The following is a 16,870-nucleotide window of genomic DNA, read 5'->3' on the forward strand; positions in this document are numbered from 1 at the left end:
TCCTGTGGAGAGGTGATAGGCCTTCTAGGGTTTACATGGTTGTTAGCCTAGCAAGCTGAGCAAGAGGTGGAGGTAGAAATAAAGTGGCTTTTGATCTTGAGTCACCGGCACCCTGGGACCCTGTGCATGCCACACAGGAAGCCAATACTGCAAGCCCATAGCAGCTTTGCACACATCCTACAACTTGGAAGCTAAATGCAGCCTGAAGGCCAACCTCATCATCAGAAACAGCAGAAGGGTGCTCCGGGGCTACACAAATATTTTACAGACCCACCTAGATGGAGACTTCTGGGTCTTGGGTGGGGAAGGACCACCACCATTACAATGAAAGGGTCTAACTGTCCAAATCGCAGCCAGTCCCCACACACTGAGGAAGAGCTTTGCCTTTGAGTGTGTGCATGCGTGCGGTATGCTTGCATGCATGAATGCTCACATGTGTGTGGGTACACCTGTGTGTGTGAATGCAGGTTCGTGTACATATGGAAGCCAGAGGTGGGCATCAGGTGTCTCCTTTGGTTGTTCCCCGTCTTATAATTGAGGCAGGGTCTTTCCTTTGAAGCTGGAGTTTGCTGATCCATATAGTATAGCTAGACAGCCTCCCAGGTGCCCTGCGCTTGTGTCGGACTGGAGAGCCAAACTCCATCTCTCCATTTACACAGCAAACACTTTAGCCACTGAGCCATTTCCCTGACTCTGGCTTTGCCATGATTTTGTATCACCTCCTTCCTTCCTAACTCACCAGGCTGTGACCTCATTTCCTAATTGAGCAACTTTAATCATGGGACTCAGTGGTCTGTCAAAATTGCAGGCAGGACAGAGTAAATAAGAACACTGAACCACGTGCTCTCATTCCAAAGCCAGGAGTTCCCCACCCTCTGACCCCCGCAGCAGCATGTTGAAATGATACGGGCTCACAGGCACCCTATAGCATCATACATAGAAGAGTTTCTCTTTCCTTCTGGGCACACGTCAAAAGGAAGAGAGGAATGTCTGATTGTCCCTCCAAGGGGAGAAAATTCAGAGATTCCAAAAACTGGTCACAACTTACCAGAATGCTGACCACCAGAAAAGCATTCAAGGCAGTTAACTATCGTGGGGTCTTCAAGGACACATAAAACTCCAGCTTTCTAAAGGGGAAAGGGGAAGCCATAAGCTGGGGATGTGTCTGTCTAATGGAGGTGGCCTTGGCCAGACAACTTAGCATGATTTGGATTTTATGTCTTCGTTTATTTAAAAAAGGAACTGGGTGAGATTTTTAACTTTAAATTAATTTTTTTCAGAATCATTTTCTAAAGCCACATCTTAAATGGAATATAAATTCACAAAGCAACGTGGCTTTGGCAGGGAGTGAACCACTTTGTGCCTCAAACCCAGGCTGCTCCTCCTCTACCCCTCGCCCCATAGCCAGGGTCCATGTGGGGAGCCACCCAGATAGCCAGAAAACCCAATTACAATCCTTAGCCTGTCTAGCTCTGTTGTAGCGTTTCCACTTGAATATTCCAAAGCTATCCTAAGATAGGGCACACCAGGCACAAGTCAGCACGAGCACAGGAAACCCGGCCAGTCCAAATGGATGCTTGTTGCAGGCAAAACTCTATCCTGGTTTTGAAGACTTAGTAAGGTAGGGGAAGAATATTGAACATTGCATTTTTACTTTATATAAGATATGTGGTCTAATGATATTCTGGATGTGTGGGATTCAATATGATTTATTAAACAAATCAAGCCATTTTGGAGTTTTATTATTCTTATTTTCCTTTTTATTCTTTCAATGGCCATTTTAAAACATGGAAAATTACCTTCGTGACTTGTGTTTTATTGCTGTTAAGCATTGCCACAGTGAAAATAAAACTCATGATCAAAACTGTTGACCAACAGGAACACAGACACCACAGAAGGCTCTGCAGAACTTCTGTACTGCCTTCCTCCCTGTGGCCTGCCACATTCTCACCAGCAGGGCACAATTCTGCCTCCTTTGGGAAGAGCTATACCAGAGAGTGTCCCAGCAACACTCAGGTGAGTGAGGTTCCCACACTTTGAGCATGGATCCTGCCTCCCCTCACAGCTCTGTCTCTTCCTCCTCTCCCATCACTGCTGTCCCATTCCAATGTGGGAAACAGAAAAGTACCTGGAGTCCTCAGAGATCAGAGGATTCTGTAAGGAGGGTTTCTGGGTTCTGAAGGTTTTCAACACAAACATCCCCTTGCTGCTCTTGTTCATGTGCTACTTTTGTTCAAAACTTTTTAAAAGTTTACAATCACACATATACATGCATATAAATTTATATATATGTATATATATAATATATCACAAATTTTATGCATGAGCTGCTACTTTTACATCCTATGAACATATTTACATATCACAAAGAATCATAAAATCGATTTTTAGATGACTGAGCTAAAGATGAAACCATAAATTTATATAAATTTGCTTCATTGATTTTTTTTTGTTCTCTGTGGAAATGTGTCTCTCACTCTCTGCAACCTGAGTGAAAGAGCTTCCCTACTTTTTAGAGCTTGATGTACTATGCGATATTATACAAATTCATGATACACATATTCAACATGATACTCATGCATATCATGGTATATATAAATATGTAATTGCATGTCATGTTTATCATATATATATATATTTATGACATATATGTGTATATGTATATATCTATACCTGTGTATATCATATATATATATGTACAACATGTATATACATGATAAAGAAGTTCAATGACACAGAAATTCAACAGTCTGGTCCTAAGTTGGCTTACACGATTAGTTAACCTAATGCCTAGACTAGTTCAGAGGATACCTGACAAAGACACAGAGAAACAAACAGAAGGCATACACATGCAAGACTTAACATGCCCAATGTTATCTCACAGCATCACTCAAAGACAACTTCATGGAAGTTAGACATAACCCTTCCTTACTCATTGTTAACGTCCTCTACTTTGAAAGAGGAGAGTTCATGTCACCCCCTTCATATCTGTAGGACAAAAAGACTGCTCATAGTCATATACTAACACAGTGGAACAGCTACATAAAAGTGACCTTCTACTGCGAAAAAAATTTTCCAATTTATATCCAACAACCAATAAAGAAATCTGGTTCAGTGACATCTGGGAGTAGAAGGACAACAGGATTGCTCTCTATCTTATTACTAAGCACTAAGGCTTGGTGGCTAGTTAAAACTCTATCATCTGTAAGCCCTGTAATCAGTAATCCTAAACACTGGCAGATGTTCCCATCAGCGGGACATATTCACTCCCTGCCAACAGAACATGTTCAGTGCTGTAGAGGAGGCTAAAGCAGCATCTTCTAGCATTTGAACCACATGAGGTACTAGGGTCAGTCCACACACTACTGGTCAAGTTTAATTTCTATGCTTAGACAAACATAAGTAGTATGTCCACTGTTTTCTCTTACATCCCAGTAGTATGGCTACACACATATTGGCTGTGAGCCCTAGGCTTCAGACAACACCACTGTCTACAACATGCCTACTCAGCACTCCTAACAATCACTTCTACTGTGGTTACTAGGTTTCCTCTACTGATAGAAAACAAAAGTATTGTTCCCCTCCAGGAAAACCAAGAGAATATCTGCTGCACTCACAGCATCCTGCAGTGGTCTTGGTTCTGTTTTTCTGGCCAAGTCTTGGCTGACACACAGAGAAATGGGCTCAACTATGCTCATACATCTCCTGTATTAAAAACCCATTCCCAGGCATTTCCAACTAGACTACATAAACTCTTTTATTGCTTCTAAGTTCTGGATTAGCCTTTTGCTCTTAACAACATATCTGGATCTTCCATTCCAACATAGTTCCCTATCACAACCATGCCCACGGCACTGAAATTCTTAACCTATTCATCTCTTATAGCTTATTTTTATTTTGTGTTTGTGGCGTATGCATAGGTACATGTTTGGGTGTGGGTGTGGGTGCATGTGCATGTGCGTGCATGTGTGTGTGTGTGTGTGTGTGTGTAAACACACATACCTACATATGAGAAAGCCAGAGATCAACACTTTTGTTGGCCCACTGTCTAATTCAATCATTCTCCATCTTATTTTTGAGACCAATTCTCTCATTGAACATGAAATTTGCTAATTTGGTTTGATTGGCTATCTGGTCTACCCAGGGATCCATCCCTCTCTGCCTTCCCAGCACTGGGTTTCAGATACACACTGCCATGCCTAACTTTTTACATGGGTGCTAGGGACCCAAGTTCATATCCTCATGTTCTCACCACAGCTCCTTGTCAACTAAGTCATCTCTCCAACCCTTAGCCCTTGTATTTTAAAAATTTATTTGTTATTGTTTATTTGCATGCACTTCTGTATGTGTGTGTATGCATCACACTGTAGAGTTACCCACCATGTAAGAAGAGGGCATTGGATCCCTAGAACTGGAGTTACAGGCAGTTGTGAGATGCCAAGGTGAGTGCTAAGAACCAAACCCAGGTCTTCTGTAACTCCTACAAGTGCTCTTAATTGCTGGGCCATCTTGCCAGACTCTATCTCTTCCGTTCTAAAGTCTTTTTTTTTGGAGGGGGTGCATTTACAGTTCTATTTCATACAAGGTCCATATGTCTTTCTTTTCAGCACCTTTATATTTTTATCCTAAAAATGAGCATAAATTTCTCCTGAGGGCATGAAGTCAGTGAGGCAGTGGGTCCCCTGACGCTCTTTGCGACACCCCTCTGTAAGGCTGCTCCACCACACTTTCCTATCTCTCTCCTCCTTCATAGCTTAAGTTATTTAAATATGGGCTCAGGCTCCAGGTTATTTCCTTTGCAGAATGGCACCTTTTTCTCTACCAGATAAATCATCCCAATGTATTATCTTACCTCTGTGCATTTTCAGCCTTGTGCCCATCTCTCTTAAGAGGAACATTCCATGTAAATAGAACATGCTTAGTCCAATCTGTCATTATATTATATATCCCAGCTAAAAGTTATTCCTCTCCTTTCTACCCATCCTGTGTCCCTGCATGCAATGCTGTCCTTCCATCCCAGTCCCTGAACTTCAAGCTCTGGGCATATGGTTCCTGTCTTTTCCAGATCCCATTTATTCTGTTCTATCTTCTCTAATGTGTAACATAGCTCTGTGCGTATATTGACATGAGGCCACCCCTGTAACTTCTGTTGGTTTTGGTTTACTAAACACCACAACATGTTTTTTACAATTACAGCAACTTTATCAGGAACATACATTATCAAGGTTTTTCTCTTAAGTGAAAAAAATGTATTGATTAGGAAGAGAATAAAAATTCCTGTACAAAAACTGAAGAGACTCTGGGCTCAATTCCACAACTTAGCACACACCTGATTGCAACTGACACAGGACTTCCTGCTAGAGCACTTTCAAGCTGGGAATGGGGGTGGTTACTGTCCCATCGCTTCAGGGAGTGAACCAAGTACTCTCCCTAGACAGTGATTCACAGCCATTTAGGGATTCCAGGCCACTTGAGACTGAGGAGACTATGAAACTATTCTCTACACACAAAACCAGACAGAGCCAGGGGTCAGAAGCGCAGAAAGCCTCGAATCTTACAAGAACTATGATTATGTTCTTGTTTTTCCCAATGACACATAGCCTAAAAATCACATGACAGAAAAGAAGGACACCCTGGAGCCTTCCGAAGACCTCCTTCCCAGAACAGTTATTTTTCATAATCAGCTACTTAATAAAACAAAAACAAACAAAAGAGTTTACTAGCATATTGACATAACCACTAAGTGTAAATTACACATGCTGACCTTTCCTAAAATGACCAACACCTGTTCATTTCATTCTAGCATTACAGAGTCTCTCCCAGGGGTGGAGAGTCCTGTCTGTCTTGTCTCTTTTCATCCGGGAACTTCCTCTCCCACTGATGAGAGCCAGTCTGTCATGGCTCATCCAGCTCCAGGATGAGGAGCAAGAACACTTTGAAGTCTGACCACAGTTCTCCTTATTGCTGTGCACTGCTTCACTCATTGATAGAAAGCAGGCTGTTAGCATCTCTAATCCGCCCAGCCTCCACTGACAACTTAAAGAAGTCCCGGTTCCCTTTGGAGTTTGAAGGTCCAAACCCCTGCTGTGCTTTCTGGTTCTTGTTTATCTTCCCTGTCTAAATCCTATGTTATCCTTGCACTTCACTTCAGGCAAACACACACACAAAGCCTGGGCCCCACTGTTCACATCCCAGTTGGTACCAACCTAGTTTCCATGGCAACCACTTTTAGATCAACTCCTTCACATCACTTTGTCAACTGTCAAATGCACTAAAAACACAATTAACAAATTTCTGAACTGGAAGTTAAGTTAAAAGGCATATTTAAGGAGGGGGAAAGTCTTCAACAAGCTCAAGGCCAGACCAGAACATGTTTACATAACAATTTCAAGGCAGTCAACTGTCCTGTCTTTTGTAAAACTGACCAACACTAGATTAGGGAAGGAAGACCCTTCAAAGACTTGTATAATGTCCAGCCCTCAAAGAAAAGCTAGGATTCAGCATCCTGAGTCTCCTTCTGCTTTGTGGAAGGTCTTTCTCTGTATGTGTTTCCACAACCCTAACAAAAGCCTTTCTTCAACTGCTGGGTGAGGAGAAGAGTCAGTCATATTAACAAAAAAAGAAAGTAAGCAGCCCAATTAAACACACAGAAAAAATAAATACAACAGCAAAGGAAACATACAGATGCCAAGCAAGCATCTAGAATGACTGATTAGAAAAATTCAAATTGATGCCACAATGAGCTACAACTTACACAGCAATTAGAGTGGCCTAAATTAAAAACGGACAATACTAAGTGCTGACAAGGATGTGGAGCAGCTGGAGTATTCTGTTGAGAACTCTGTTGAGAACACGACATTGCACAGTCATTCTGGGAAACAGCTAAGCATCATCTTAGAAAGTTAAACACATTTACCACAGTCTGGAGCCCTTGGATCACTTCAAGGATGCATAGGGAACAAAGTTCTATCCCTATTTATTTAAATCACATTGCATTACAAATGGTCCTTTGAATAACTTTAGCTTGTGCTGTTCCAGGAGACAGGATGCCTATGGGTCCCTGCTCAACCAGACTTTATTAACCACTCTCAGGCCCCAAAATCCTGCCCTATGAGTTCCCTGTCATTTGGTGTCTCCTTAACTTTCCCCCACCCACATGTTCTCTACACCTGCTCTCCCTTCTTGTCTTGTTTTTGGTCTCAATCTAAATCATTCACAAAACTAAACCTTCATCATCTAAAACCTTAACTTTGGACTAAGACTTGCTCTCCAAACCTATCATCATCATGACCTAAAACCAATGGTTATCAAATTCCAACTCAGACTTCTAAAAAAGAAATAATACAGAGTTTTACATTTTTTAATTTCTTTCACTGCCTCAACTTAACTACCTATGATTATGTTATCATCATCCTCCCCATTAAGAAACATGTAATTTCTCAATGATTTTTGACAAGTCTTAGATTAGAACTGGTCAGCCAAGATTACTTGATTTCAATTTTGGTTACAAATGATGTTTACTTGGTGCCCTAATATACCTGCAATGCTCTGAGGGCTGCCAAGTTGTAGGTGGCCATTACGAGGGGTGAGCCCAAAATAGAACATTAAAACTTAGAAGCTCAACCCAAGAAGAAAGAAACACCCTCCACTGGTAAGGAGTTTACCAGACAAACATGAGGCCCTGAGTTCATATACCTAAAGCCAAATAAAAACCAACATGCATTTGCCTGTAATTCCAGGGCTGGAGTAGAAGAGACAGGTAAATCTCTGAAGCTTGCTGGTCACCTAGTTTTACCAAATCAATAAACTCTAGGTTCAACAAGAGCCTGCCCAACACCAGCAACAACAACAACAACAACACACACACACACACACACACACACACACACACACACACACACACACATACATGAATGCATGCACAGATGAATGGACATACATGTACACAACCCTCCAAGGAGATATATTATTATTTCCATTTGCCATAATAAATTCGCAAGTATCCATAATTTTAAACAAAAACAGAGAGACAGGTCTTCTGTCGACATCAACTCTCCCCTTTCAGAGCAGCACATCCCTGTCTTTGCTCATCCAGCACCACTGAGGTGGAGGTATTAGCTGAATGTTTTTCCTTTTCTTGCCTCCAGAGCAAAACCAAAGAGAACTTCTACTCTCTCTCCTTGAACCCCTACAGAGAAAAGCTCAATTACAAAACACAAAGGCTAATTCAGCCTCAGATCACACTGGTGGGTACTCTAGAAACACATGCTTGGGAGAGCTAGAGACTTCCCAGAAGACACAGTTGACAAGACCTAATGACCAGGCTGGGAACAAAAGACAATGCAGAAAATGACCCCCGGTGGGGTGCTAAAGGACAGACAGAAGACAAGTTTCTCCAGAGGACTCCAAGGATGTCCTAGACTCTTTGACACTTGGTTGAACAGCCCCTCCCCCAAAACATTTTCAAAAGGCTCCTAACATTATAAGAGACAAGAAAAAGGATGTCTGAGCCACTCCAAAGAGCCAGTCTAGAGTTATTTAACCATGATATGAATTCCATGCAGCATAAGAAACTTTATGGTCCATCTTTCAAACATCTCCTATTCATCAGAAATAAAACTCTTCATAATAATCATGCTCTCTAACTATGACAGATGATTCAGTGTTCAAAGAACCATTGCCAGGATAAAACATCCAAGGCTGTATGTAATATTAAAATACAACGGAGCTGGCAAGAGAGTCATGGTAGGCTGAGTGCAGCCAGAGAATGCAGTGGCAGCCAGCAGCAGTGAAATAATTCTCCCTGAGGCCCATCTGCCTCTGGACTCTGAGGCTGAGGGTTATAGTATGCTACCTGAGCCACTGGGACAATGGCAACGTAGTCTATGGAAGACCGCCACACGAGATTCTCAACAAGTGACCAAGAAAAAAATGCATCGCCCAGATCAAGAGAGTCTGGGTGCTGTACCATTTCTGTTTAGGATCTAAGTCAATATAACAAACAAACGCTCAAGTGAAACTCCTGACTACCCCCAACTAAAGTCACCTGAGTGAAGAAAGAAAGCAATTCACCAGTCTGCTCTGCACCAAACACAGATCCTCGGAACACAGCATCACCCAGCCTAGAAGCTCACTGTGGAAGGAATAAATGTGGAATTTAACTCCTAGATATTGGGAGTTCTAGAGTTGAGAGTTCAATAAACAACTGTAATCAAAGCACAAAATAAATAAGAAACAGGCCAGCATTAACAGAAAAGTCAAACAGCATAGCACGGTCAATCAGACGACATCTGCAGGTTAGACGACTATTGTAGGTTACAGAGGTATCTTTCGAGTATGCTTAAGTAGATACTGAATGCACAGCTTCTGATTGTTGAGATTTGGCCTGTTGCTATATATTGTGATGCTCAATACTGGCCTCCAAGGTCTGATTGCCCTCAGGGATGAGAGAATCCCTCCATACACCCTGCAATGCTAACCGACTTTGCTCCTTAATTTAAAACTACTGGTTGAATAGAGATGCTGACAGCCTATAGCTGGGCAAAAGAGAGGCAGGTGGGGTTTTGGTTCCTGAGCTTGGGGGGCCGAGGAGGACCACGACGGGAAAGAGAAAGAAGGGAGAGAGGAGAAGACACCATGGGATAGGTGAGTCATGAAAACATGACCATAAGGGCTGGCCAATTAGAGTTAAGAGCAGCCCAAATGGAATAGGGCAAGTTATAACTCGGGGTTATTGATAGGGATATAGACACTAATAGCTTAGAAGGTAGAGATCTACCCAGCTCTGGTGCTTTAAGGCTTATCATAAATATAAAAGGGTTGTGTCTTTTGTCTAGGAACTGAATGACGTAAGCGGGGTAGAAACTCACATTTGACATTAATTGTTACCATAACACCTAAAAGACTATCATAAAATAAGAGCTGGAAAAGAATCAAACAGATAAAAAACACAAGTACTACTTGTCGTGGGTACCCTCAAGGTACGGCAGCAGGGAGATTTAAGTAGAGAATTAGGAAACTAGAAATGCTCAGAATGTAGCAGACGGGGAAATGGAAGAAGGATGAGAGAGATTTAAAAACATCCATTGAGAGGGCTGGGCTATAGCGCAGCTGTACTGGACTTGTCTAAGATGTACCAAGGCCCGGGTTCAATCTCAGAACCACATGAACCGAGTGTGGTGGCAGGTCCCAGTCCAGGGAGAGTGACAACAAGAGAACGAGAAATACAAGCTCTCCTCAGCTCCATAGGATGTTCAAGGCCAGCCAGGGTTACCTGAGACCACATCTCATAATAATAGTGAGAACAGGCGAGAAGCCCTAGCTGTTGTCTAACTGCCTTTCAAGTAAAGAGAAGTAAGAAGTCATTTCCAAAAGCAGACTGCCTAGAAAATCTCTTGTCCAGTCCCGCCAAAGCTCAACCAAGATGGATGTCTCCTTGCCAGACAGAAAGCACGTTACCCCATAGGGACAATTTGACTGTCCGCTGCTTCTTATCACGGGAGGAACAAGGAAGCAAGTTTACTTGGCAATGAAAGAGCAAAAGAAAGGACAAGAGGGTACAACTTTGAAACATGTTTTTGAAAATGATGGTGGTCGAGCTCCAATTGCACACCCTGAAAAGTTGAATAAACCGTATTTGAAAGCCCCTTACCACAGGAATTTCGAAAAGAGGTGCTTTCAGACAAACTGCCCCAGAAAGAATGTCTAAAATGCAATCGAGAAGAGTGGACGGAAAGAACATGAGGAGAAATCTAAGTGAGCAGATTACACCCAGCGGCGGCGGAGTGCCTACATGTAAGTCTCATTCTTTGGACTGTTGAAAAGGAACAGCACAGCCTCTAGGGGCACCACCACAATCCAGTGTCCTAGGATCTTCTGTTAGATCTCCAGCAAAAATACTGAATTCCTCTGCCTCCGCTAGTTTAGATAACATATGGCAAAAACCTTGAAGCTATCAGTTAAGGGAACAAAACCTATAGTTCAGTTTGAAGAAGGAAAGAAATGAGGGGTGGAAATACATAATCTACCACAATGGAGGGGAGCAGAGGACCAGAGAGGGACAGAACAGGAGAGGGCAAGGAAGTGAAATGAGTTTTAAACACGAATCTTCAAATAAAAATACAATTAAACAGAAACACCTGGTTTACAAGCAAGTTCTACAAAATACTGAATATCAAACATACACACACAAAAAAAATTTTAATGAAAAAAAATTCCACAGTTTATCCTGGTAAGCCAATATTAATACCAAAATCATGTCAAAATAGGATGAGACAGAGCACTTAGAAGGCTGAGAGAATTGCTACAAGTTCAAATCTACCTTGGGCTACCCAGTGAGTATCAGACCAACCAATGCTTCTAGGGAGACACTATGTTTCAAAACATTTATTTTCCTGTGTATGAGTGTTTGAATACATGTTTATATGTGCACCACATGTGTGTCAGGTGCCCATGGAGGCCAGAGGAGGGTATCAGATCCCCTAGAACACAGGCAATTGTAAACCACCATGCGACTGTCATGAACTGAATCCAAAACCTGTGCATGAACAGCAAGCATTAACAATTGAGCTATCTCTCCATCCCCTAATGTTTTAATTTTTAAAAAAACTGACCGGCATGAGAAAAGAAAATTATATACAAGTCTCCCTCATGCATACAAGCCAGACTGAGTCGGCGAGAGACAAGAAAAGCTATGAGGGCCAAGGGAACTTTATGATAGGAATACATGACTGTTCCAGCACTAGCGAATCTACTAATATAGTTCACCACATCAAAGGCAAAACGAAACAATATGATCAAAGCAGCCTGTCAAGTTGCCAAATTCAACATCTGTAATAGACACTCAGCAGGTTCACACTAGAAGGGTCTCTCCTTAACTTGATAAAGGGTGGTGGTCTGCTGAAGTATCCAGCAGATGGGACACTCAGTGATAAAAGCCAAGAGTGGAAACCTAGAAGAATACACAATACACTGGAGGTAGGGAACTCGGCAAAACTTCAACCCAAGGAAAAGATAAGACCTTGTTTTCCCCTAGAAAGAATGTTTGAAAATGACATCTTAGGAAAGACACCTTTTTTTTTTTTTACTGCAGCCAGGAAATGCTCTCACAATGGGTATGTAAGTCCTTTATGAAGAAATTATTTCAATATACTGAAATATGCTAAAGAAAACCTAAATAAATGCAGAGAGAATGTGCATTAATTAACAGGAGTCAATATCAAATTATGTATACTTTCTTCAACGCTATACACAGAGAGAGAGAGGGAGAGGGAGGAAGGGAAGGAGAGAGGGAAGGAGGGCAGGAGGGAGGAAGGGAGGGAGGAAGGAAGGAAGGAAGGAAGGAAGGAAGGAAGAAAGGAAGAGAGATTTCAATTCAATCCCAATCAAAATTACTACTAAGTTTTCTCTAAGAAAGACTGCCAAAGAAGAACCCCAAGCAAAGACTTTCCTACCAAGACTTGCTGTATACACAGTTGCAGAACAGAGTAGCATCATGCAACCCAAGAATAGTGAAAAAACAGCACATCGGGATGAAGGACCAGTAACAGACTCAATCATGCAGAAATGTGAGCATTATAAAGAGTAGAAGACATGTGGGCTGCAGGAGGGGGGGTCATCATTCACTAAACAGTGCTGAGATAACCCACATGGACATGAAAGGTCTGTCGCACTCAAAATTCAGTTCCCATGCATTAAAGCAAGTATGAAAGAAAAGGTTTCATAGAAACATGAGAAAAACTATTACTTATAAAGACGATATGGTTAATTCCACTACCATAGTCAAAGAACTTTGCCGCCATATGGTTGCTAAGAAAGCGCTACAAGAAGGGCATCGCATTGGGAGTATCAGTGTCTAAAACACAAGGTAAGTGAAACCAAACTGATCCTTAACACAGGGGAAACATTTTGTTGAGGTTTGGGCTTGCTGTCTATTGTAACGCTAAGTGTGGAGTGGGAGCAAGACGTGGCGTCTGCACGGAGACCTGTGACCCTGCCCCCAAGTTAATTCTGATTGGTAAATAAAGATGCCAACAGCCAATAGCTGGACAGAAGAGACATGGGTGGGGTTTAGGTTTCCCATGCATAGGGTTGGAGGTAAAGTAGCAGTAGGAGGAGGAGATAGAGTAGGAGGAGAAGCTGCTATGGATTGGGTGAGCCATAAAAATGTGTCCCTGAGGACTGGCCAATTGGAGCTAAGAACAGCGTAACACAGTAGTAACTCGAGTTTATTGATTGAAAATAGGTTCTAATAGCAAAGAGGATAGGTATCCGCCTAGCTCCTGTGCTGATTAAGGCTAATTGTAAATGTAAAGGTAGTGTGGGTCAAAGCTAGGGTAGAAACCCCGGGGCCGGGATTAAAAATTGCTACAACATTTTGATCCCTATTTCAGTAAAAAAAAAAAAAAAAAAAAAAAACCTTTTGTAAAAACAATGTGCAATGCAAGATTTGTGTAAAAATGTTCTCCATAACCACACAGTAAACGGCCAGACGCTGGAAACAACCCAGCTATTCTTCACAGAAATAATGATAGCCCTCTCCTACACATGTGATTGGGAAGCAGGCAAACCAATGGGAACCTGAACGTCGTCTGCATGAAGAACAGGATTTTACTTGGTTAAAAGCCGAATGCAAAACCCTGTAGAACCATGTTCTAGAATACCTAAATATCTGTGCAGTAGGTAATGATTGGCAGGAATTCCTTCCCGGGAAAGATCAGGATAAGGAGGTCATGAAGGGTCACACAGTATGCCTCTAAGGAGATGACCGGCACTAAGGGTCTCAGGTAGGAAGTAGGTCCGAGAGCGTGGTGTTTATACTCTCTGTATACACTACGTATCTGCTTACAGGTAGCGTGTGTTTGAGCAAGAAAAGTTAAAATGCAGAGCCTTAACATTAAAAAAGCAAGAACATATACAGAACAAATGGATGCAAAAATAAACCCTGTGTGTACTCTGTCCTAACAAACGGGCCAGGAAAGATAATTGAGCACCGAGCCGATGCTGACCACTAGGGGACTCAAACGCTCACAGTGATCAAGGTTTGGGGTTTCTTTTTGTTTTTTGTTTTTTGTTTTTTTCATTATTTTCCATTCTTTACATCACATTAAAATATCTAAAACGTGACACGTACTATTGAAAAGTACAAACGAATAAACTAGAGAAGGATTCAGTGTCTGCCTCTTCGTGGTTCTCTCCAAGTGTGAATTCTTTTCTAGACTTCAAATTCCAATCCTAAAGCACAGGGTGTAGATCAGTGGCCAAGAGACTGAAGAGCACATGCAAAGCCCCCAGCTCAGCTCCAATCGTTCAAATTCTGAGTATGCACACCAGGAAACCCATTTGCCATTCTGGTCTCGGAGTGCATTTTTCTTCTCTGTTTTCAAATACTTTCCTAGAACGCACTTCAGATACCCTTCCCTCTCACCTCCACAGTGAGGCACTTAGCTAGTTAGAAATGTGTGTGTGTGTGTGTGTGTGTGTGTGTGTGTGTGTCACACACACACAATTCATTATTAAATGAAATGGCACAACCAAATCCATATAAATCGCATGGGGCCTGCCTTAAACTCACTTGTTTCTAATTTACTCTCTCTATTAGGAACATGTTGCTAAAATCAAGAGAATAAAGCCTTGCTCATATGAATTAATTCCTATCCATCTGCAACAGGGGAACTGAAGGTCAGCAATGGTATCCAAAGAAAGGCGATTACTGACAGTGAGAAAGGAGGCGGTTCAAGGCTGCGAGGCCAAGAAATGACATATTCTAGTGGACTCAAACCACCCTCTTCGAATCTTGGCATCCTGTGGTATAAAAAAAATAAGACAGGGGAACACTGAAAAGCAAAGCTTGCCACCTGCTGCCCGATAGCGAAATCTTGCACAAGCAACTTGCACCCACACTTCCTAACGCAAGCCCCTTTGTAAGCAGACTGCTGCGGGACGTTCACACTGAATTATCCAGCTGATATTTTTTTTTCTTTTTAAAGAAAAGGTCAAACCTAACTTCTGTTTTTACCAGATAGATGCTATTCCTAGTTCTCTACATAATCCTCTAAAACCAGAGGAGGTAGTGGAGGAGGAGGAGGAGGAAGAGGAGTAGGAGGAGGAGGAGGAGGAGGAAGAGGAGGAGGAGGAGGGGGGAAAGAAAATAAAAGGAATTTAAAAAAAAAAAGACACTTCCAAACTGTTGCACACATTGTGTGTATAATGAATTGAGCGAACTGCAGTTGTGTTTATTACAGTACCCAGACCGGGGAGGAATGTCTTTGAAAATGTGCCAGCATTGTCTTATGCTCCCATAGCCTGTCATCATTCCAACATGATATGGAATACCAAATCCATTCTGGGATCCATGCAGACTCTAGCATCCAAACATTAAAGCACAACTGCATTAAGGAGGTTTATAAATAGTTTACTTTAAATGCATTCACATAATGAAACCCTCAGTAGCCGTCCAGCTGACCCAAAAGGCAGGAAAAAAAAACCCACTCAATATCCCACCATTGTGCTAAGTATTAGCCTTACACAGTTAAACTTCCAACAACTTTAATTACACTAACACTCACTAGTGTTTTCAAAGGCTCTTGGTGGATCCAGGATCCATTTCTATTTTCACTGGTGCTAAGACAATCTGAGATGTAGATTAATTTTAGCACAAAAATACAAAGCAGCCAGCTATCAAGTATTGTCTGTCAGATTCTAACTCTATACATATGTGAGTCCACAACGGCAGGACCTCAAAAACAATCCAGAAGAAGAAAGGAAGAAAAACACCATCTGAGAAGAAGATGCCCTGTGAGCTGCAAGCCACCAAGGACAGCTATTATACAAACCATACGCATATGTGCCCTTCAGAGCTCTGGACTAAGGAATAGGCCAGCAGTCCCTGGGAAGACCTGTGGAAAGCAGGTTTACGACACTGCATTGATAACTCCTGAGGCCTTTGAGGCACACCATTCCGGGCCTGCCTGAGTGCAGAATAGAGCCAAAGCTATTTGAAGAATGTTGTTCATCTGGGATCTCCTATACAGCAGACAGCAAGAAACCAACTCGCTTTCAAGAGAGCATCAGAATCTTGGACTATTTCCTAGTGTGAATTACTTTCCTCAACACTAGAGGCAGTGTCCCCATACAAAAAGAAGCCAGCTCACTGGCAGCCGCTTAGTTTTTAGAGGCTGCTAGCTCTTCCTGGAAAGAGCACCACACATACTCAATCCCTCCCTGCAAAGCTCTGTGGTGGCTATAAATTCCCGAACTACGGCTGCAGTGTTTCCGATGCAGCAGGAAACTCTTCGGTGCTCTCACCTAATTGCCCATACTGGCCACAGCAAAGCATCTAGAAGTAATTAGTTTGTAATGCTAGCATCTAGCTACACTTCACATACTACAACTGTGATTTGAAACAGGACCTGGTACCCACAGGGAAGGATTCAATGAATCACTTGCTTATTAGTTCCAGCCCCATCAACACCAGAACTAGACTTTGACAGAGGATGTCAAATATGTGACTTTATTAGAAGGCATACATAGTATCACATATATTTTGTCCTATAAAAAGATAGCTATAGGGGCTAGAGAGATGGCTCAGAAGTTATGAGCACTTTCTATTCCTGTAGAGGGCCCAGGTTCAGTTCCGAGAACTAACACGGCTCCTGGCATCTGTCCACAGCTCCAGTTCCAGAGAATCCAATATCCTTTCCCAGCCTCAACAGACATCCAGCATACATGCCATGGAATTATGTATATACAAGCAAAACACTTGTGTACATAAAACAAAAATTAAATCTGTAAAATTAAAAATAGTGTATTTACTTGTTTAAATTTCTCTAGAAATAATGTGAAGCAAAGAAAAATAATTCCTGCTACCCCT

The 16,870-nt window shown here is 42.1% G+C and overlaps 1 protein-coding gene and 1 long non-coding RNA gene across 12 annotated transcripts in view; one reads left to right on the forward strand and one right to left on the reverse strand.

Moving 5' to 3' along the window:
- Positions 1-16,870, reverse strand: part of Ltbp1 (latent transforming growth factor beta binding protein 1) — a 395,618-nt gene that overhangs the window by 294,766 nt on the left and 83,982 nt on the right.
- LOC148005091 (uncharacterized) lies at positions 1,544-16,769 on the forward strand. The gene is made up of 3 exons (XR_015622814.1): positions 1,544-1,621; positions 1,879-2,016; positions 14,669-16,769. It is a non-coding gene; the product is annotated as an uncharacterized LOC148005091 (long non-coding RNA).

The sequence above is a fragment of the Rattus norvegicus genome, chromosome 6 (genome assembly GCF_021556685.1).
Source record: "Rattus norvegicus strain SHRSP/BbbUtx chromosome 6, alternate assembly SHRSP_T2T, whole genome shotgun sequence".
NCBI lineage: Eukaryota > Metazoa > Chordata > Mammalia > Rodentia > Muridae > Rattus > Rattus norvegicus.